Genomic DNA, 23,665 nt, shown 5'->3' with positions numbered 1-23,665 from the left:
CCCATTTCTTTTAGTCCGGTTCCAATACTACCCCTCATTTCCTATCTTTCAATGTCCTTCTCTTTACTTTCATCACCGACTCACTTTCTCTCAGTACCACTGCTTTAGTCCTCTTCTCCTCTCTTTCCTTCTTTTGCTCCCTTACTCATTTTCCTTTCCTTACTCATTGTACTCCACTTCACTCAGTCCTTCCCTTAGTCTCTCTGTCTACTAACCTCCTCACTCATTTTCCATCAATCCTTCTATATTATCCTCTCTCCCTTCATCCCTTCACTCTATGACTCTCCTTCACTTACTCTCAGTTATCTTCCATTCCTCATTCTTCTAAATGCATCCTTAATCAGACTCCTTTCCCTCTCAGTCATTCTCTTTTTACTTACTCCTGTTTCCTGATTTAGCTTTGCTAACTCACATTCTTTTAGTATCTTTCTTACCTTCAGTTCATTTCTCTCTTCTTCTCTTCCTCTCTGTCAGTGAATCTATATGCCTTACTCTTAGTAATTTGCTCTCCTTCTATTTCTTTTACCCTCTTTTTGTCCTTCTATATTACTTTATTTCCTTTCTGTGTCTTTCACTCGTACTTTATTTCTTAATACACTGTTATGATTTTTAACCTCTTCATTTGTATCTTTTATTTTAAAATATATATTTTACTAATTATAACTTATTTTTTCTTCTCTCTTTCACAGATACAAAGTTTAATAAAAAAATGTAATTAAAGTTACATTAATTATATGGTAAGTGTGACTAAAAAATGTAGTTTGTCATCACCCTTTGCTTTAACCTCGCTACTATTTTCTCACACTACCTCACTCCTGTTTCCTTACTCTGCTTCCCTCACTTATTCTTATCCTCCATGTTTACTCCCCTTTCCCTAACTCCCCTCCCACATTCAACTTCTTTCAGTCCCCCTGCTTTACTTCCCTTACCCTCTGTTCCCTTCCTTTGCTCCCTCACTCATTCCCTTTCCCTTACTCATTTACTTCACTCCTTCTCTCTGTCCTCACAGTTCCTCACTTCCGTTCCCTCACTCTGTCTCTCTTACCGTCGCTGTCTCTGTCCCCTGACTCTGTCAATACTCTTTCGTCATGCTCACTCCGTACAACTCACCCACACTCCCTCACTTACCTTTCTTTGCTGCTTCACTCACTCCCTTTCAGTCACTCCTTCCTTTACTCTCTCTCTCCTTTCTCTCTGTCACTCTCCATGTCTTACCCTTATTCACTTTTATCCACCCTCTTTCACCCCTCTTTACTTACAGTCACTGCTCTTTTCTAACCCTCCCTCACCGTTGTTCCTTTACTCCGGTTCCGTCACTACCCCTCATTCCCCATCCTTTACTGTCCTTCCCTTTACTTTCAACACCCACTCACATTCTCCCAGTACCTCTGCTTTAGTTTTCTTCCTCTCTCTTCCCTTGTTTTGCTCCCTTATTCATTTTCCTTTTCTCACTTACACCCTATTACACCTTCTCTCTGTCTTACTATCTAATACACAGTCCCTCTGTGTTGCTCCCTCTAGCTCTCTTTCTCTTAACATCACTCTTTCTGTATCCTTCCCTCATGCTCACTCCTTTATTTTTTTTTTGTGCGCGTCCCGGTACGCGCACCGGGGGGAGCGTACCGGTACGCGTACCCTGGAGAAAAAAGAATAACAGAGTTTTCAAAAAATGTAGCATTTTTTTATAAATTAGAGGTAGTTCTAAAAAGAACTGTTTTTTTAATTCTTTTTGTTGTTTTATATTTTTTTTTGTTTTTATGAATTTATTTACTTTTTTTGGCTTTTATGAAGAATTTTATATTTTTTTTGTATTTTTTATGGGGACAAACAAAAAACAGGGAATTGTAAACGGCTCAACTGGAGCAAAAAAAAACAGGAAAAAATTAAGGCTTCTTTCGGCACTGGTGGTTGTCACCAGCAAGGTTGATGAGATTAATACTTTGCTCACCATAGGTAATTGTTTTTCCACAAACAATGCAAACGATTTTGTACCCACCAAACTTGGTTTGTATGTTTGCCACCATCTCCCTTGCCTCTGGACCCGATGGAGTGGGTTCTTTGGTTGTTGAGGTTCTGGAAGACGATTGGGGAAGGTTTCTGCACAGTTCTCTCACCTCTGCTGCAGAATAGTTATTGGGATGCAATCGTTGCATGTGGCGAATCATTGTGTGATTGCCAAATGAATATTTTTTGGCAGGGTTCCCCCTGGATAATACAGCGCCACAGATGAGACAGGTCACCTTTGCAGCGTTTACTTTTTTGGAACCCCTTGGGATTTTATAAAACTCCCATATAAAGTGCTCCCTAGGTTTGTATGGGGGATTGTCTTCTGGCAGGAACTGCCTTCTCTCTTCCTCCTCTTCCTCCTCCTCCTCCTCCTCTTCTTCTTGACCAGCAATGTGATGTTCTGGTGGTCCTTGTGGTGGTGGTGGTGGTGGGGCAGATGCTCCAGCTGCTGACAGTACTGTAGCCATATCTCTAAGAAAAAAGCAGGTCTTCCTCACTCAAAGAACAAAGTGAGAATGAGGAAAAAAGGTGGGGGCTTTCATCATTTGGAAAACAAAACTGTTCTGAACCAATGAAAAGTGTTATTTTCAAGTCACATGATCCGGGCTTTCATCATTTGGAAACCAAAACTGTTCTGAACCAATGAAAAGTGTTATTTTCAGGTCACATGACCCGACGCGCTTACGCTATGCGCCCCGGTGCGCGCCCGGCGGCGCTTACGTTGCACGATCGTATGCGCTCGGGCGCTTCCGGGTGCGCTTACGCCGTGCGTCATAAGACGCATCACGAGACTACGCATACGTCACGATGATGTTTTCGTTCGCGGCAATAGCGCTAATGGGACGCTCACCGGTACGCGCACCGGGGCGCACCATAACACTGCGCCTACCGGTGCGTTCACCAGTACGCGCACCGGGAGCGCACCAAGGCAAAAAGAAAAAGGGAAAAATATACATTAAAAAAATAGTATTACATAAATATACAATATAGGATTTATTATAAAAAATATTATATTTCATAGCTATAGAAATTAGCTATTAAAAACATATGAAATTCACTGAAAAAAACTTAGGTTTGAGGCCCTATATATAGTTAGGAATTACCATTTACAAAACCTATGAAATTCACTGAAAAAAACATAGGTTTCACACCAGTTATAGTTAGGAATTAGCATTTTAAAAACCTATGAAATTCACTGAAAAAACCATAGGTTTCACACCAGTTACAGTTAGGAATTAGCATTTAAAAAATCTATTAAATTCACTGAAAAAACCATAGGTTTCACACCAGTTATAGTTAGCTGGAAATTTTACTCGCATAAAACCATTGAAATTCCCACGTTATAGTTAGTTGGACTCACTATAACTTGCGCGTGCAATGCACTGCTGATGACGTCACATATTATATCACTCATGACATGGTCAGTGACATCACTCATGACATCACTGATGACACCATCCTTGTGACAGAGTGACAGACCTCCTTTCACTGTAATGTAACCCTTGAAACACATATTCAAAAATAGAAACTAAAATTTTCAAAAAAATGGAGATACCCATACCAGTTACAACAACCAATTCAATAATTCCACCATCTAAATACACATCCACTCATTCACCAACAGTTCTATATAGTCACTCATACATATACTCACTCATGATATGTAGTGATACACCTATACATCCTGTTACACACCGACAGTCATCCAAAAGATACTCTCACACATACTCACACATGCAAATAAACTATTGAACATCCATTTATTTGCATATACAGGTATACACACACTACCACCTTACTTCTAAGGAAACTTCACACATACTTACTCTCTTAAGCAATCACTTATAGAAACACATACTTATTTAAACAGGAACTCTTACAATCCCTCACTCTCACATATACTCACTTATATACATCAATATTCACATATACTACATTAAAACATATGTAGTTACTGATAAAGACACTAGTGAGACAGTCATTCACTCACTAACACACACATATACACACTCATCCACCCATACAGTCCTGCACATATGCTGTCTTCAAAACACATACAAAGAGAGAGTCAGTCATTCATGCATCTATGTGCTAAGTAATACCCCCACTAAACCATACAAACACTCATAGTGATACTAAGAAAAACATCTAATAACCCATATACATACACATGTAGCTACTCACCAACCCATGCAGCCACTTATACACAAAGTGAAACACTAATACATATATTTAAATATTTAAACATTACTCTCTAATATATGTATTCACTAAGATACACTTAATAAACCAGTTAACCAATAATTTTTTTTTTTTTTAATCTATGTAAACACTTATTTAAACATTTATTCTTCCATCAACTTTTACATATTCTTATATAACACATATTTATCTTTCAGAAAGACACACATTCACTGGATGGCGTCATCAGTGATGTCATGAGTGATGTCACTGACCATGTCATGAGTGATGTAATATGTGACGTCATCAGCAGTGCATTGCACGCGCAAGTTATAGTGAGTCCAACTAACTATAACGTGGGAATTTCAATGGTTTTATGCGAGTAAAATTTCCAGCTAACTATAACTGGTGTAAAACCTATGGTTTTTTCAGTGAATTTAATAGGTTTTTTAAATGCTAATTCCTAACTGTAACTGGTGTGAAACCTATGGTTTTTTCAGTGAATTTCATAGGTTTTTTAAATGCTAATTCCTAACTATAACTGGTGTGAAACCTATGTTTTTTTCAGTGAATATATATATATATATATATATATATATATATATATATATTTTTTATATATTTTTATATTTTATAAATATATATATTATATATATATATGTATTTATTTTACCCCAGAAAACTCTAAAATTACTCCTACTACCCCAACACCCATACCCCATAAAATCCTAAAATTACCCTTTCAATCCTAAAACCCAAACTGAACCCTAAAATTACCCCTGGCAATCTAAAGCCCATACCCACCCTAAACCCCAAAATTAACCCTTGAACTCCAAAACCCAAACTCACCCTGAACCCTAAAATTATCCCTGACACTCCAAAACCCAAATCCACCCGGAACACTAAAATTACCCCCGGCACCCCAAAACGCATACCTACCCTAAACCCCAATGTAACCCTAGCACCTAAAAACCCAAACACATCCTGAACCCTAAAATTAACCCTTGCACCCCAAAATCCAAACACACCCTGAACCCTAAAATTACTCTTGGCACCCCAGAACCCATACCCACCCTGATCCCTAAAATTACTCTTAGCACCCCAAATCCCATACCCACCTTGAACCCTAAAATTACTCTTAGCACCCCAAAACCCCAACCCACTCTGAACCTTAAAATTACCCTTGCTACCCCAAATCCATGCCCATCCTAAAGCTTAAAATTTCCCTTGGCACGCCAAAACCAAAATCCACCCTGAACCCTAAAATTACCTTTGTACCCCAAAATCTATACCCCTACACCCCCCAAACCGACCCTAAACCCTATACTTACCTTATACTTACATGTAAAACACAATTGCCTTTACCATTCATGCCTTTACAACGAAATTTGTTGTAAAGGCATGCTTAGTAAAAGCATATTTATTGTAATGCCATGCGTTGTAATAGCATTGCGATGTAATGGTAGTTGCGTTATTACAACCGCGTTGTAATGGCAACGCATTGTAACAGCCGCGTTGTAAAGTATGTTTCCCGTTCTCATTATCATGCCCTCCAGCACCAGAGTCAATTTCTCTTTGTCACGCTGCTAGGTGCAGTCAAAGGAGCTTTGATTCCTCCAGTCCACTAGTACACCTCAGCAGGCACCAGCCTAAAATGACATTGTGCATAGACTAGGTACATAATGCATCAGCAATGTGCGGTAGACCTTTCGGCATGTTTTCATATCCTTAGAACTTGCTTCATTGCACACATGGAGCACAAATATTTTTCCACTTAAAGCTGTTTTACTGCAATTATAGCTAGGGGGGGCGCTCCGCCCCAGGCTGCATTATTTTTGGGGCGGCGGCCACGCGGCACTGGTGGTCCGTTGCGGCGGCGTTTATAATTTATTTGGGACACTCACTGACACTACTGTCAATTACAGTAGTGTTAGTGTCCACGAATAAATTATAAACGCCGTCGCAACGGGCCACCAGTGCCGCGCTCGCGTCCCCGTTTGTAGTGCGCGGGACATTTAAACCCGGAGCACCAAAGACGTCATCACTCATCAACCCGCAAACAGAAAGAAGAAAGCGCGTAAAGGAAGGAAGCGCGTGCACCAATGATCACAGCCCTGCCAAGTATCACGCATATATAGCCAAGATTTGCCTCTCATCGTCATTCTTGTTTTTATCAAGGTGTGCTTCCAGATTACTCACTGCGTGCAGGGTAATTGGCATCCTAGGCTGCATGGCAGGACATTCAGGAGGTGGGCGGCAGGTTTTATTTTCCTAGAGTGCCCGTCTCTGGAAGACTTGCATTGGACAACACTATGAGGTAGGAGGCAGGCTGTAGTTTTAAAATCGGAGTCGGCTCGTGTATATCGGCCCACCCACACCCTGTCCAGCTCCAAACTTCACCTTGAATTGCGTTCAGCCCTGCCACTCAATGTTACAATTATGTCATGGCGCGAGATCACACAAATTACCCTGTGTCTTTTATTTTAATCATCCTATCCAGAACTCTGGGTTTCAGCATTCCCCCTGGGACTTTTTTTCTACTCTTGAGCCTTTTGTTTTCATAATAAGAGCAATTTTTATTTAGAGATGAACATAATCCAGAATTAGTTGGGGGGGGAGGCAGGAGCAGTTGTCATGATGGACTTTCGACTTTTTTGCAGTACAAAAAGGGATTTCTTACAGAACAACTATTAAAGGGCAGAAAATCTTCTAGGCGCTACACAGAGGTGAGGTACAGCGGTTTAAAGCTGTCTGCATATGTTCTTCCCCAGATCAGGTAGTACGGCCAGCTTTTGCTTTGTCTATGTGCAATTATTGTTTAGAGGGTGGTCTACCTTCAGATGTGCTTGGTGATCAAAGGTCACGTAATGTTGATACTGAAAGGATTTTGTTGTGAATTCTTAGGGGTCAAATATCACAAATGGACCTAGACTATACAAATTATTTAAAGGCGCTGTCAAATAACACCGCACAATGCACCATTGTGAAGACCTTCCAGCAAATGATTTCACAGGTTCAGATTTTGATCTATGAACAGCTGGAGGAGATGTATACACTACTGACTTCAGCTACAAGCAGGTTAATGGAGGGGGTTACATTGAGACTGGATTATTTAAACATTTTGTATTGAACTCTTAACTCCACACTTTAGTTTAACTCATTAATAGCATGCCCAAACCGCCCACCAATCACTAGAGTCCTATGTATACAGTACTACTTACTAGTACTGACTAATTTGTGTAGTGCCCAATACCTGGAGTGTTCGTTAGGGCACTAGGCGGTGACAGAGCTTCCCTGCTATTCTTTTCTCAGTGAACGAGGACCAGGTGTTATGCTTGTTGCCCATCTCGGCATGATGGGTTAAGTTATGAGGTTATATTATTTTGGGGGGTTGGAGGGGTTTGGGGTAGCTTTTAAGGTGTGGGGGGGTTTGTGTTCGTTTTTAGGAGTGAGAGAGGTTTGTTTTAGATTTTAGGGGGTGGGGGTTTGTGTTAGTTTTTAAGGGGTGGTGGGTTTGTGTTAGTTTTTAGGTGGGGTGGGGTTTGGGTTAGTTTTTAGGGGGTGGGGGTTCATGTTAGTGATTAGGGTGGGAGGGGGTACGTGTTAGTTTTTAGGGGTTGGGAGGGGTTCGGGCAGTGCTTAATTTGAGCCGGGGCTTTCTGGTGCTCAGCACCGGCACCTAATCCTCAGCACCGGCGCGTATAGCACCAATTAAGGACACACTCATTTCAAAGCACATAATTTTCCCATAGAAGAAGAAGAATTTAGAGCGACTCAGAGACTTGAACCCTGTTCCCCAGCTACAAAATCGGCAGCTCTAGCCATTAGGCCAAGTCCTCTCCATAATAATAAGTGCCGGGGCTCTAGTCAGGAGAGAGTTTGCACCAGCACATTTCTCCTGTTAGTGCCGCCTCCTGAGGAGAGCCCCTGCACCTTTTATTTTACAAATTAACCACTGGGTTCGGGATAGTTTTTAAGGGGTGGGGGTTTGTGTTATTTCTTAGGGGGTGGGGGTTCATGTTAGTTTTTAGGGGTGGGATGGGTGTGTGTTATTTTTTAGGGGATGGGAGGGTTTGATGTTAGTTTTTGGGGATGAGAGGGTTTCGAGGTAGTTTCTAGGAGGTTGGGGGGTCGTGTTTGTTTTTAGGGGGTGGGATGTGGGGAGGTATGGGGTAGTTTTTACGGAGTGGGAGGGGTTCAGTTTAGTCTTTAGGGGGTGGGAGAGATTCAGGTTAGTTTTTACGGGGTGGAGTATTTGGGTTAGATTTTAGGGGGTGGGGGTTGGGGAAGTTATTAGAGGGAGGGAGGGAGGGGTTTGGGATAGAAGGCCGTTTATGATGCATTCCTTTACCATGAAAATTTGTGGTAAAGGAATGTGTGGTAAAAAAAATCGTAGTTGAGACACAGTCGTACTAGAGACCGCGTTGTTTATGTAGTCGTTGTTGAGGAACACTTTGTTCCAACATACAACACTTGATGGGGGTGAATGTTTGATTCATTCAGCATTCCGTCCATCATTTGTTGCTGCAACACATCTTAACCGCATCGCTGCGGCGGCTATTCCGCCGCAGCGCTAAGGGGGCGGGGCGACTGCGCAGCGGCCGCATGCTGGTGACGGAACCGCTCCGTCATCAGTCGCGGTTGGGCTGTGCTCATGACGGAGCGGTTCCTTCATGGCCCCGCCCGCTCAATAGAACGCCCAGCGCAGGCGCGGAATCCATGCCGCGCAGGCGCGGCGGCCGGGCCATGACGGAACCGCTCCGTCATCAGCACAGCGCCACCGCAGCTGATGACGGAGCGGTTCCGTCATCAGCATAGAAAGGATTAAAATCAGCCAAAACCACTCGGGTGTGTCCAAACCATGATTTCTTCTTACCTTCATGTTCCCTAGTCTCAGTGCTTAAGATAAAAGTGACACCCAGTTCTTAATGCTCTTTTGCCAGTGAATAGTCTTCATGGAAGACATGTGGATGGTCTTGTAATTCTTTGAATTTTGGCAGCAAATGCTATCCAGAGCCTTAACAAGTTGACCTGTTTCCCAAAGGACAGAGATGCTGGACAATCACTCATGTGAAACTAGAGAAACCAGGTGCTCAACCGTGGGGGAAAGGACATAGTCATAGATGCATCAAGGTAAAATCAGCTCGCAAATGGGGAGATTCTCAGAATCTGCCCCTTTGCGACCGGTATTTTTGCCTTTGGGATGTATCATCCCAAATGCAAAAATAGCAAATTAAGAAATCGCAAAATTGCGATTACTTGCATTTAAGGAATCTCAAATTGAGATTCATTAAAGTTTAAAAAATAGCGATTTGGCTAATAGGGATCGCAAATTACCATGAAGTTGAACTTCATGGTAATTTGCAAAAACTTTGAAAAATGCACTAAGGTGTTTTTTCAAAGTTTCATGATGCGCACACACATGCCCTAAGGGCATGTGTGTGTGCAACATATGTGCACAGATCAATTTCAGGGGTGCAACAGGGTGTCCTTTGGACACCCCTACACCCTTGAAATCGCATTCTCAATTTGCGATTCGCTAATTGCGTTTCCCAAATTGAGAATGTCTTCCCATTCATTCCTATGGGCCTCTAGGCCCATAGGAATGAATGGGGAGGTATTCCTTAATTGTGAGTCGCAATTTGCGAGTCGCAATTATGGAATTATGGAATTTGAAGAAATCGCTATTTTTTTTGTGATTTCTTCATGCATTGCATTTTTCTATTCCTTAATAGCGAATCGTTATTTTTCGCTATTAAGGAATAGCAAAATGGGTTCTTGATGTACCTGGGGGATAATGTTGTGAATTGCATAAGTTTGAAAAGAAGGATTATTTCGCAGTAGCGGTCTCTTGGCCATGAATGTGCAGCCCCTGAAAGAGGAGCATTAAGATGTGACTTTGTGGTAGCAGAATTTTGTTAGCTCAATGGGGAGGTGCCAATGTAAGATGTAAGGAATTATCATCTTGCTTAATTGACAGATAAAAAAGAACTAGACAGCAGTAGTGCAGGCTTTTCACCCAAATACAGTCGCAGAAATGTACAAAGAAAAGCCCACTTTTGGGATCTCCACTGCAGAGAAGATGTATAAAATGTAGGTCTGACGTAATCTTCCAGGTGAGTGATATTTATTGTTGGCGTTCCTGGCGCTATTGTGTCGAGCCAATCTCTAGAGTATGAAAGGGCTGGAGGCAGCTGTCCTAGTAGTGTTGGAATAGCCTTTTACCATGTCCTATTCTTGGTTCCTTTCAGGTGTAATCCCTATCAGGATAGTAGGTGGCGTTTGTTGTTTGGAGACAGAGGTTCAGTTAGTACTGCAGTCATAGCCTTTTGCCATGTCATATTCTTTGTTTCTTTCAGGTGTGACTCCCATCTAGTTGGCAGGCGGTATGTGTGTCCTGTTGTTTTGTACACAAAAGGCTGATGAGGGCATAGTGTGAAGTCTTCAGTTCCTTGTGTCTTAGTGTTTCATCTCTGGGCAGGAGACTCCCAGGGTTTAAATAAGGGAGTGAAGCCACAAATCATTGTTGCAGGACTTTTGACTGAACCCTGGTAGGCAACAGAAATAATGAATGAATGAATGAATTACACATTTGTTACACGCACAGCTACCCGTAGGCATCCCGGCGCCCTTTGCTCATTCATTCACAAAGTTAGGCAAACAGGTAAGTTTTAACTAGCCTCCTGAATTTTTGATGATTGGGTTCCAATCTAATGGAATCAGGAAGACTATTCCATAGTTTGGTTGCCTGTAGCGAAAAGCGTCTCCCGCCCGTACGTGTTCTTTTTGTTTTAGGGACCACTAACAGATTCTTATTATTAGATCTGAGGGTCCGTTGAGGGCAATAGGGGGAGAACATGGCTTGAATTAGTACGGGGCCAGTCTTATGGAAAGCTTTATGTACCGTGGTCAAGGACTTAAACTCCACTCTCCTTTGCACTGAAAGCCAGTGTAACTGGCGCAAACCAGATCTGGCGGAGTCTGTCGTGGGATGTCCAGTAACAGACGTGCGGCACAGTTTTGGACCGTCTGGAGGATTTTAATAGCGCCTTGTGGAGCTCCCAGATAGAGTGCATTGGAGTAGTCAAGGCGCGATAATATCAGGGATTGTACCAGTATTCTCCTGGAGCTGAACGGGAGGAGTTTAATGGTTTTCCTCAGTTGTCTCAGTAAGGCATAACAGATCGCTGCTACCTTGCGCACCTGTACTCCAAGATTAAGGGCAGGGTCGAGCCAGACCCCCAAGCTCTTGATTTGGCTTTTTGGTGGGGGGGGCTGTCCAAGGCAAGGTGGCCACCAGTTGTCAATGGTGGACGGAGGCTTCTGTCCCAGTAACATTACCTCTGTTTTCGCACCATTCAATTTAAGAAAGTATGTCTCCATCCATGCGTGGATATCCGTTAGACAAGAGGAGAGATTTTTATAGGGGGCATTCTGAGACGATAGTGAGATGATCAATTGCGTATCGTCTGCATACGTCACCAGCTGTACTCCCCAGGGCAGAATCACCTCAGCCAAAGGCCTCATATAGATATTAAATAGGGTAGGGCTGAGGGAGGAGCCCTGGGGAACACCACACTGGAGACGCATTTGGGGTGAAAAAGCGTTATCCTCAAAGACCGTGAAGGTCCTTTCCGTTAGAAAGGAACACAGCCAATTGAGCGCTTGCCCCCCAACCCCTACTTCTCTCAGCCTCTGCAGCAAGATGTTGCGATTCACGGTATCGAATGCCGCACTGAGGTCTAAGAGAAGTATGGCGGCATTGCAGCCGGTGTCAAGGATCTTCCTAGTCTCCTCTACCACCGTAATAAGGGCGGTCTCTGTTCCCTGAAGGCTCCGAAAGCCTGTTTGCGTAGGGTGCAGTACATTCATTTCCTCCAGAAATGCAGAGAGCTGGGCATTTACATACTTTTCCGCAAGCTTACTGACTGTTGGCAACAAGGATATAGGCCGATAATTTGCCCAGTCATCTGGGTTAAGGTTTGATTTTTTTAGAAGAGCCTTTACTCTGGCTTGTTTCCAAGAAGGGGGCACCGTGCCAGAGGCCAGTGAGGAGTTTATCACCTCCTGAATAAGTGGAGTCACCGTCTCTGATACCAGCTGTAAAATCGTAGGGGGTGCTGGATCCAATGGGGACCCGGATTTTAAGTTTTTAAGCAGTCCCTGAGTAGTCAAGACATCCATGGAAGGAAATTCTTTGAGCTCCGCCATGTCTTCACCCACAGGAGTAGCCGGTTCTGTGGGGGCGTGGGGGAAGGAGGAATAGATATTTATCACTTTTTCCGAGAAAAATGTGGCCAGCTCATTACAACGTAGTTGCGCTTTGTTGGGATCGGCCAATGAGGTCGGTGGTGTAATCAATGATTTAAAGATTTTAAACATTTCGCGGGGAGCGTTGGCTGAGGTATACATTTTTTCCTGGAAATACTTAGATTGTGTAATTTTAATTTCCCGTTTGTATTTCCTAAGAGCAATCTTATAGTTCTCCTTCGTATCTGGAGTGGAGTTCTTCCTCCACTATCTTTCCTCCTGTTTACAACACCGCTTGAGTGCCTTTAATTCTTCGGTGTACCAAGGTTTCTTATCCTCCCCACGTCTGTGGGAGTGTTGGGATTTAGGGAGGGTAAGGTGTAGGGAATTTTCTACCCACTGGTTGAACTGGGCATTAGCTTCTATAGGGTCATTCTTTAAACTAGGTAGGGATTCCCTAAGATTAAGGTTCCAGTTATCCACTGGGAGCTTAGACCATATCCGGGTTATTCTCTTAGATGTTGTTGCAGGTCTGTTTTGTTCTGTCAAAGGCAGCGTGAAGAGTAGCAGATAATGGTCTGACCAGGGGACCCTGACTGAATTGGTAAATTTAAGGTTACCCAGATTAGTATAGCAGTGATCTAAGGTATGTCCTGCTTTATGAGTAGAGCCTAGTACCAGTTGAGTGAGCTGAAGTGCTTCCAAGCTAGAGGTTAATTTAAGACATGCGGATGAATCGGTTCGTCTAAATGTATGTTAAAGTCACCTAAAATGGTGAAATTGGGGGAAGCACTCGCTAGGGTAATAGCGTTCGTAAATAAATCCTCACAGAATTGCCCATATGTGCCAGGGAGTCTGTAAACTAACAGCCCCGATAGTGTAGAAGTGGAGGAGAGGGTAATGGTAAACAAGAGACCTTCAGCTCCAGAAATGTTTACTTTCTTGATTCTAGCTGCCATTTCCCTCCTAAGGATAATACCAATACCTCCACCTCGTGTATCTACCCGATTCTGCCTCAGAAAGGTGTAATCAGGGGGGAGTGCCCGAACAATATCAGGGTCAGAGCTTTCGGAGGTCCATGTCTCCGTGAGAAATAGTACGTCGAGTGCTTGCTCCTCCACAAGAAGGTGGAGCTGAGTAGCATGTGCAGGAATGGATCTGCAATTAAGTAGCCCTAAGGAGATTGGGCAGGAGTTGTTCTTATTATGGCCAGACGTCTCAGAATAAGACGGAGGGTGTAGCCTTGGACCGTGTCATGTATGTGCATGTAACTTGCATGATCAAGGTAACTATTAACAGCGATACTACATGTCTCTTGAACCACTTTCAAGTGCTCGTCGTCCTTTCTCCCCCCTCCCCCTAGGGGTGGCAATCTGAGGGATAGCCCCGGGCGCCACAAGCTCTAGCTACGCCACTGCATGTGGTCTGTGGCCCTCCTTTCTGACATGCATATACATGTAGTGAGAGATGGGAACTGGTAATGTAGAACAAGATCAGTAAGACATCCATGTTATCTATTTTTTATCTTGTACATGGCTATAATCCAAAAGCTTTACGATTAGAATACAGTAGCAATGTCATGCATAGCTTGTGAGTGTCGGTGAAGGACCAGACCTCAATTTAATTTAATATACATTTTTTAAAAAGATTAAGATATATTATGAGATCTACATTATTAACAGAAAATCACATAATCAATACAACTTCAAAAAGATTTTTAAAAAATGTGAATCAAATCATTTCATTCATTAGATGACCAACAAAGTACAGTACATTATTCATTGAGCTAACCCCATATTTCAAAAACAATGTTTTCAATAAACGGCAAAGATTAAAATGCAGCAGAGGACATGGGCAGCGTCTTTGGGAGAGACCATAAAAGGATCACATAATTTGTGCTCCCGTTTAAAACCTGTCCATGCACCGGTGATAATGTTTAACTACAAAATGTTCATCCTCAACAATAGTACAATGGCGAACTCCATGTTCCAAATTCCAAGAGAATAGATAAGGTTGGGGCTGTGCACACAGACAAGTAGAAAAAACGAAATCCAACTTCTTATTCCCCAGACACAGTGGCAGATCGTTAGCTATCGTACTGCTCCTGGTTATGATATTATGTTTCAAAAAAGTTATAAATTGTAAAGAAGACATTTCCTCTGTATCCAGCGTGTGGACTTTAAAGTGCCTGGTTAAAAATTGTAAAAAGAGAAAAAACCTTCATGTTCTGCCCAAACAAATCTACATGTGAAAGGCTTCTTAAAGAATTTTCCGTACTTTGGGGTCGATTATGATGGCGGACGAACGCAGGTCCGTCCGCCACCCCCGAGGTGGAGGGACCGTCCGCAGGGGCAGCGGCGTTCCCTCCGTTGTAATTAGGATGTGAGCGCCACCCCGGCGGTCACATCCCGTATATTTAACATTGTGGCGGGTGCTGCTTTTAGCAGCACCCGCCGCAAAGTTAAAAATGCATGCTGTGCAGTTGCATGCACAAAGCGGCAGGCACCGCGCGGTGCCTGCCGCATTGTGCATGCAACTGCAGGGGGGTATCATAGGTACCCCCCATGTGCACCCCCCACACCCCCCTTCACCCTGGGGGCCCGCAACGGGCCCCCAAAGCAAGGAGCGTAAGCCTTTTCGTGCCGCCAAGGAAATGCATAGCCCCCGGCACATCCTAATATGGCTGGCGGTGTCTGATAGACACGCCACCATATTAGAGCTTTCCCGTCCGCCATGGTCCCCCCGCCATTGTAATATGGCGGGGGGGAAATAGGTGGCGGACAGGCAAGGATGGCGGACGGATCGCCACCGCCTGCATGGCATCCGCCATCCTAATTGACCCCTTTGTAAGTGCCGGTGTCCCCAGCGGAGGGTTGCTGCCAGCCATAATATACAGCTACTCGGTAAACCCATGTCAAAAAACATAGCTTCAAACTATTGAACGTGCCTGTGACAGGTAGCCCTGTATAGAAATAAAAGTGCATTTACATGGGGCAGTGCTTTGCTTGAGAGATGCAAAATCTCGACCATTTCCAGCACCTCACTCCGCACTACCCATTTATATCTCCTGTTTTTTTGTTGCTCTTACTTCGCAACGTCATCACTTTACTTTTATTAATATTACTTTTCAAGTGATGGCGAGAGGCATATTTTTGCAAGCACTCCAATCGTTTCTGTAAACCTTTGGAGGGCAGGTCTATCATTAACATAGAGCAACGCTGATATATTTCGGTGGCCTAACTTTGGAGGTTCCCCTCCAAGTGCACTCAATGCAGTGGGAAGAGATTACATATACAGGGAGTTCTGGTAGTTTTAGGTCACATAATGTTCGCCACATGGTAGGTCTACCCACACAGTCAAATGCTGTAAACAAATTCAGTATGAACCGGGTAAACAGATATACCCCAAAAAGTTCAATTCAATTCATGAATAAGTAAATATGTATGCTATAATATTGTCCAGGGTGGAACTCTTTGGTTTAAAATTGGTGCGGTCCAAAGGTGTTATATTGTTATCATGCACCCAACTTTGTAAATAGATTATGACGCTCTTGACAAATATTTTTCCAATAGACTCAAGCAACATATTATGCCAATAATGACTCAGTAAGTTCATGGGACCTTTCTTATGTAAAGGGAGAATGAAAATACCCTTCAATGTATTGGGGACTTTTCCAGTTGTATAACAGTTTTGTCACCCCAGACATCCTGGGGCCAGGGAATGGGGGAAGGAAATTCCAGAGCAATCTGTGAGGGAACACTCCAGAACTTTCTTCCACTTCATAGCTGGCAGCTGACATAAAAATAGGGCCCTGAGACCCACTCTTCAGTATACTCCTCAACCTGTGGATACTACAGAAGAGCGACAGCCCTACTGACAGAGGACTGCACTGCTGCTTGAGGCCTGCCCTGCTTTTCTAAGAAGAAAGACTGGACCTGCTCTCTTTATTCTGGGCAGAGTGACTCTAAGGCAGGGGCGCTTTCTCCATCAGGGCTCAAGGCCGTTTCTAGGTGTTTTGCCGCCCTAGGCGAGAATTTAAAAATACCGCCCCTCCCTTTTACTAGCTTCACTCTTTTCCCCTGTGATACAGGTGTTGGTGAATAGAGGCCAGCTTTGGTGCCTCTCTATCTAGTCTGGACCGTCAAATCCGTATTAAAGTAAGTCATCTGTGTCAATTGTTGCAGCTATGTAAGTATTATTGTCCTGTTCTGAGGGTATTAACTCAGTTATGCTATCATGGACTTAAGTTGAGAGAACAGTAGGGGTACTGGCCTCTACCACCTCCAATCACACTCAACACAGGCAGATACACAGACCCATGCAGAATCAAACCAACCCATAGTATGCTGCTTTATGGGGCGAGATAGACAAGATATCAAGCAATGCCAGGATAATCTTTTTCTCGGCCACTTATGGATTCAGGCATGCAAATACTTCTGCCTGTTTGATAAGCATCAACTGAGGGTGTTGTGTGAGGAGTGCTTATCAATGTGCACTCTTCAGTCTTCCCCCAACATAACTTAGATGCCCTCTTCATCACTGAAACCTAGAGCACGCCCTCCCTCCTTCACACACATCCTGGACATCCTCATCCCAGATAGTTATAGAATCCAACATATAGATAACACACTCAAAACAGGAGGGGGGTTTGCAGTCATACATAGAAATCTGGCACTGTTCACAGCTTGACAACACTTACGTATTTCATGCTCTTCTCCTGCTGCTTTTCTCTCTCAATACACGAAAAAGCACTCTTACCTGACATCTAATCTTTAGACTCTGTTTACTCTCTGAAATAACTGTGCAGACTTAAGAATCTGAGGGGTATGGGCTTATTGGCAATCATGGGGAGTGAGGAGCATTTCTGAGAAGAAGGATAAACTAATAGTACATTTCTAATGAACTGTTATGTAATCACTGGTCCCTGGGTGTGGGAATATATTCCTGATCTACTGGTGTTTGGGATGATGGCTACAATTGTAGGGTTTTTTTTTTCACTGTACTGTCGGAATTGCTAAAAGAAATACAATCTTTCAAAAAAAAAGTGTGCAGACTGAAAAGTTGCATTAATCTGAGAATAATATGATAAGAAAATGCAAAGTCGCACATGCCTGTGTTTAGCACAATACAAAGTGTTACCACAAAAAAAGACAGAACATACCTCATTCACAGGCCCACTCGGTATTGCCTTTCACGAAGGTTTGTTCCAGATTTCTCCAACAAGAAGTCTAAATTATGTCTCTTTTAGTGGGCCTGGGGCTGGAATGATTTCTTCCCAAACGTGCATCCGTGCTCTTTTTATAATCACATTTTTACAGATACCTCAGTGTAGATCTCCATATATTTGGCCGGATTATGAAAGTATAACAATTATGAAAAAAACGTCGAGATGCGCTAAATGCGTTCTGCCGATGGTAGCCATCACATTTCACACTAATCACAGTCTCTACGGGCGTACTCTGTATTCTGACAAGTACAGCACAAATAACAAGGGATATGTTTATTTAACAAAAGTTCATGCACGCTAGTTTTTTGCCGCCCTCCTCCTTCTGCCGCCCTAGGCGGCCGCCTAGTCCTGCCCTGGACAGTGCCCCTCTGAATTCCTGCACATTTATATAAAAAAAATATTAAATATATCAATTTATTTAGAGATAAGATCGCATCTCTAAATAAATTGATGTAATAAGACTGGGCTGTCTGTTTCAGGTTGCCTGCCTTGCCTAGCTCTGAAGCAGGAGATGGAAGCCAGGCAGTAAATCAACTTTCTTAATGGTATGCACAACGCAGGGCTTTCTGTTTTTAAAGCCCTTCATTGTCATTGGGGTCTCTGGTTGTATGCACTCTGTAGGCTAGTGACACAATAAGTGTCACGGTTTCGGGCGTCAGAGACTTCATCCCTGCATGATATCAAACGTCCCTCAATGAAAGGCAAAGATCCCACCCTTTCATCATAAGTGAGAGTGGATGCAAGTACATCTGATCTGGTGCCTTGTTCTCAGTAATTGTAAGTGTTTGCAAGCTAATGATGTATTCTATATATTGTGCTGAGACCTCTCATCACACTAACCTCACCCTCTGTGACACCCCAGGCCCTAACAGCACATTGCTCGCTCCTTTAAAAGTGGAGCTGCGCCATTTGTTCCCTTGTGAAATGGATCCAAATAAGGAGAAGGGTTCGCTCTTGTTCCCTTGCGAATGTTGAGGGTCAAGCCAAAGGGAAGAGATATGTGCTCACTGTGGAACATGTGCTTAAAGTGGACAGTTCTCTGATGTACAACATTAAAACTGGCCCTGTCTTCATGCCCTTAAGATAACACTGATGCCAAAAACATGGATTGATTTGCAAACACTGAATGTTAAAAATGTCAAGGGAATACATTTCAGCGATTTAGTTCCTCTCTTTTGTCACATGCTTTACCTAATCTTGCATTCCTCAATAGTTAGCTATTTTATAATGTTGTTGATTATCTGTATTTTTTCATGTGCATACTTTGAGCCTAAAGCCATATCAGGTGTTTATGAGAGGTTTTGATTGAACACTCATGCGCTAAGGGTGAAGCCTAACAAAGTGTCTGTCAGTGGGATAGCCTCTCTGCAGAGCACACAGAACAATGCTTGTGTATTCCATTTGCAATTGAAATTCTGTGGATGTGTGTGTGAAGGGGGTACACAGATGTCAAAATATTTGCAAGTCAAAAGTAAGAGAAATTAAAGTGCTTAAATTTGAGGGAGTGCAGTGCAAGTTGGGGGCGTGGAAGTGCACTCGGGGAAGAGTGAAAAGAGAATGCTGAAGAGGAAAGAGAGGGGGTTGAAAACATGCAAATGGACAAGATGCATAGAGAAAAAGAGGATACATATTTAACCCCTTCGACGCTCATGACGAGCTGGGCTCGTCATGCAGTAGCCTCCTGCTACGCTCATGACGAGCCCAGCTCGTCATGAATAATGGTAATCATGATTTTCCAGCACAGGGGAAAAATCCCCATAGCATTCAAAAGGCTAATATAAAGCACACATAACTGAAGGCTAAACTCCTTCTACAGGCCTCAATGCTATTTAATTCACAGACTTACTGTATCAGAATTTAAATATTCCCAATGTTATTTATAAGAAATCATTCTTGATACTCATTTATCTTAAACAGCTAACACTCAGTGACAAAGCCAATCACACTGACAGGCTTTAGGTATATGTCAGTTGTTGCATCATTTAGCTGGATAAAATGACATCTCAGAGAGAAACCAAAATGCCGGTCAGGTGGCACACTATGGGAATCACAGAAATGTATTTGACATGTTCCTTTATAGAGAGCAGCCAATTTTTTCATCTCTCTTACAGACCTTTTCTCACGTATTTCTATATGACTGGTTACATCCAGCATCTGTGGGTGCTTCTTGAAGTCTGGTTAGAGAATATTTTTTTAAGTTAATGCTGCATGCAGTGCATGACACTGGTCAAGCAAACATTTTAAATGAGCAAAAGTTGTCATGCTGTACAATTTACTCATTACAGTAACGGTTGAATAAATAAATGCAGGAAGGTATGGGGCAGTTTTTAATGTGTTTAATATTTGAAGACTATACGTTCTCATTGCTTAATAAGCCTTGCTCTATCGCTACATTAATTTGCTTTAAAATGCACCATTTGCCAATCTTTTTTTGATCTCTTTCCTCGGAAATGGACTCACCCTAGATCACAGGTTTGTCGATTGAACTAGTGCACAAGAATGTATTTGTGTTGTATTACCACTTTATTACTGGTTAAGTGCTAAGGTAAGCCTTACTGCTTTGTACCAAGCAACCAGAGGGTTAAGAAAAGGTTAATTTATTGACTTCATGTGGTTCACCCTGACAGAGACTGTGGTTGTTACTTCAGTCGGGTTAACACCTCCCTCAACAAATGACCTACTGTCTCACAATATTTTTGCCAACACCATCACGAAAAATAGGATTTGCATGCCCAGGGTGGTAGTGGCAGGGTTTTCCCCCTTCTGTAACTGTTGCACACATTTTTCAGTATTCTTCCTGTAGTTATGTTCACTTGAACTACTGCAGTGCAACATACAAGGGTACTGCCTATCTGGGTGGCAGGGACTCAGTGGGGTCAGAGGAGATACGCTCTACTTCACATCCAGAGGAGGTCTGTTTTCTTGTGCCCTGCACTTTTGCACTGTGCTTCAAAGAGCAAGAACTGAGAATGACAACATTACATCTTCAAACTTAGGAAATAGTATGGGATCTCTCGAAGTGATAAGTCTTTCAGGAGGTCTGATATTAGGCAGCCTTGGGAGGCACAAGGTTTAGGCTAGGAAGAACTTCAAGGAGAGTTGGAGGGTCTTGGGAGTCTGCGTCGTTATCTTTAGAAGATGTTTACCAGGGATCTTCTTTAAGCAGGCAGGAGAATTATAAGTTGTTGTTCAAGATGAGTTGCTGTCTTCAGAACAGGTGCATGGACCCATAGATGCCTGTGATAATGTAAGGTGCTGGATTGAAAGATAAGCCAGCTTTCTGCTAACCTTTCAGTTTGTCCGGCACTCAATGTCCTTGGCAGGGAGCTTTGAACCTTCCGAAGGTCTGCTGAGATATGGGTTTGTGAGACTGGCCACTTGCATGGCTTTCTTCCTGGTTGCCATGAAGTGTTCAATCTCGGGCCATAGATGAGTAATTTTTCTGTGAGGAATGTCCAATTGTCTGGCAAAGACCTTGATATGTATTCTCTTACACAGTGGGCCATTGTCAGATTTAACGATCTCTGGTATATCCGAAATGAAGAAATGCCAGTGTTGTAACAACATCAGTGGATATGCTGGGAACATCCATAATCTCAGGATATCTGAAGCACTAGTCCATAACGAGGGCAAGGTCTTGCTTCTTCAGGATTGGCTCTCCTCTTGCCTCACCTGCAGTGTTGACAACTCCACTCCAGAGGCCAAAGAGCAGTGAGGCTGGTTAAGCAATGGTGAACATAATAGTTACCTAAGAACTTTTAAACATGTGCAATAATAAAAAGTAAATCTTCCTGTCTGAATATTTGTTTTGTGGCTACATTTCCTTGGTGAACCTTGTGGGCAATTCCACAACCTGCTGTCTCATGGATTTTGGGCTGTGTAGCCGAGTTCCATTTAGTGGAATACATTGATAATGACATGCCAGTTCGTTTTGAACTTTCCAAAATGCCTTTAGTTTACAAAGCTGAACCTGGGGTTCAACCTCTTCGCCCCGTACGTACGTATCTATCCATCATGTCTGTGAGGATGAGCTTGGATATGTATGGCGTCTAATCATGGATCGCCTAATCCATGGATCGTCTAATCATGGATCTTCTACAGTGTATTATGGATTGCTACACTTATACATATCTCAGTAATCCAAAGACAAAATCTTGTATGTGGATCAGGGATTCTTGAATAGAAGGGAGCGAGGTTGTGACTCTTGCACAGATTGTGTATTATGTGAAAACAGTATACCTTTAGTCTCAGGTGCCATCGCTCAATAGAGGGCAGAATGTTTGCCTTTGAATTGCCAGAGATAGCAAAAAGAGACTGATGTCAGAATGAAAACGTTGCAATTCAGAAATAGGCAGGGCTTTTGAAATTATGCTGCAGGGTTGACTAATTTATGCAGCAGAAAAAGGCATATCATGTACATAATATGGCACTTTTTTTATAGTATTAGTTCATTATTATGTAATTTGTACACTTACTAGTACTGTCTGGGCTGTGTAATGTTACCTATTAGTATCAGTTTAACAACCAAATACAAAATTAAGCAACTGAAATATGACCAGTTAACCTTTGTAAGGGGACTCCCATGGCGTGAACACATTGCCACATTTTTCGTAACGTTTGATCCATTTGGATTTTTTTTTTGTTTTTGTTAAAATCTGCAGATTATAAAGCAGGTGATGCATTAAGTGGTAAATGTGACAGATCCATATTTCTGCAGAGAAAAAGCCGCAACTGCAGAATTACATAATTCCAGTGCCCTGGGTGAACATCTTCACATGTCCCAGCTACTACTACGATTTCGTTTTCAGGTAGCTGAGTACTTAGGCTTACTTGTACTTCTGCTGGTGTGTGCAATGATACATCTTGGTGACTCAGGACCTGGGATATAAGTGGTCAGTATGAGAGTCAGGCCTTATGGACGCACATGTTTTGAAGTGTTGTAAAGCGCAAACATGTCCCAAGGGAACCAAAGCCCTTTACATGAAAACCAGAGGTTACATTATTTTGAGGCATGGGGAGATTAAATGATATACCCAGAATGCTGAGCTGACTGACGCCAAGATTTAAACCTGGCCCCCAAGTTCCACATTTAACAGCTCTAACCACGGGGCCACATCTCATATCAACAGTACATATCAAACTACAGAATTTAAGGTTACTGGCTTTTTTCATATTGCCCAGAATGGGTCCTTTATTGGCTGGATCCAGGAACTCGATACGGACCCTTCTGCACGCATCCATATAAATGGCTCATTCTCCAACCCTGTGCCCATCACTCTATAGAAAACTATGATATGGTTATTACAAAACTAGAAAATCAGGCAAACAGGTGAACCTCCCTACCTTTATTCTTGGCAGGCTGGAGAGCACTAATGCAGATGATTGTTCTTCCCAAATTGTTATATCTCTTGAATCGTATTGTACTACCATTTCCCGAACATTTGATTATTCTCATATGGCCCTTGCTGGTCAAGCTCGCTTGAGCCGGCAAGCAACTGCGACTCAAATGGGAAGAATTTACCTTCCCTTATCATCAGGGAGGCTTTGCTGCTCCTGATTTGGAAATGCACTACTTTTTTGCCATGCACCTTAAGCCCACTGTTGGTATTTCCCTCCTCCTGTGATGCCCCACCTGGCGATAGTTACTCTGATGACCTTCCAATTCTTCATCATCAATCTTGGCAGTTCCCGACTTGTAAATTACAATCTTTAATCCTTTTAAATAAACTTAATCTTGTCAAAGTTAATGATATATTTGCAGAAAGCAAATTTATCCAGTGGCAGGATCTTGCTATTCTGTCACATGCTTCCCGCTGGTGACGTTCCTTTATTATAGACTGTGCATAGCCTGCAAAGCTGTGCTTCCAGCATTTCCTCTAGAATCCCTCAGTTTTAAGACTCTAACATGTCTCTTTAACACCAAATTCACAAAGGTCTAATAGCACGTTTCTATAATTCAGTGCATGCAGAAGTCCAGATTGTCAAGTCAGGCTCTAGAAA

The sequence above is a fragment of the Lissotriton helveticus genome, chromosome 6 (genome assembly GCF_964261635.1).
Source record: "Lissotriton helveticus chromosome 6, aLisHel1.1, whole genome shotgun sequence".
NCBI classification, from domain to species: domain Eukaryota; kingdom Metazoa; phylum Chordata; class Amphibia; order Caudata; family Salamandridae; genus Lissotriton; species Lissotriton helveticus.
Note: the sequence above shows the minus strand (reverse complement) of the source record.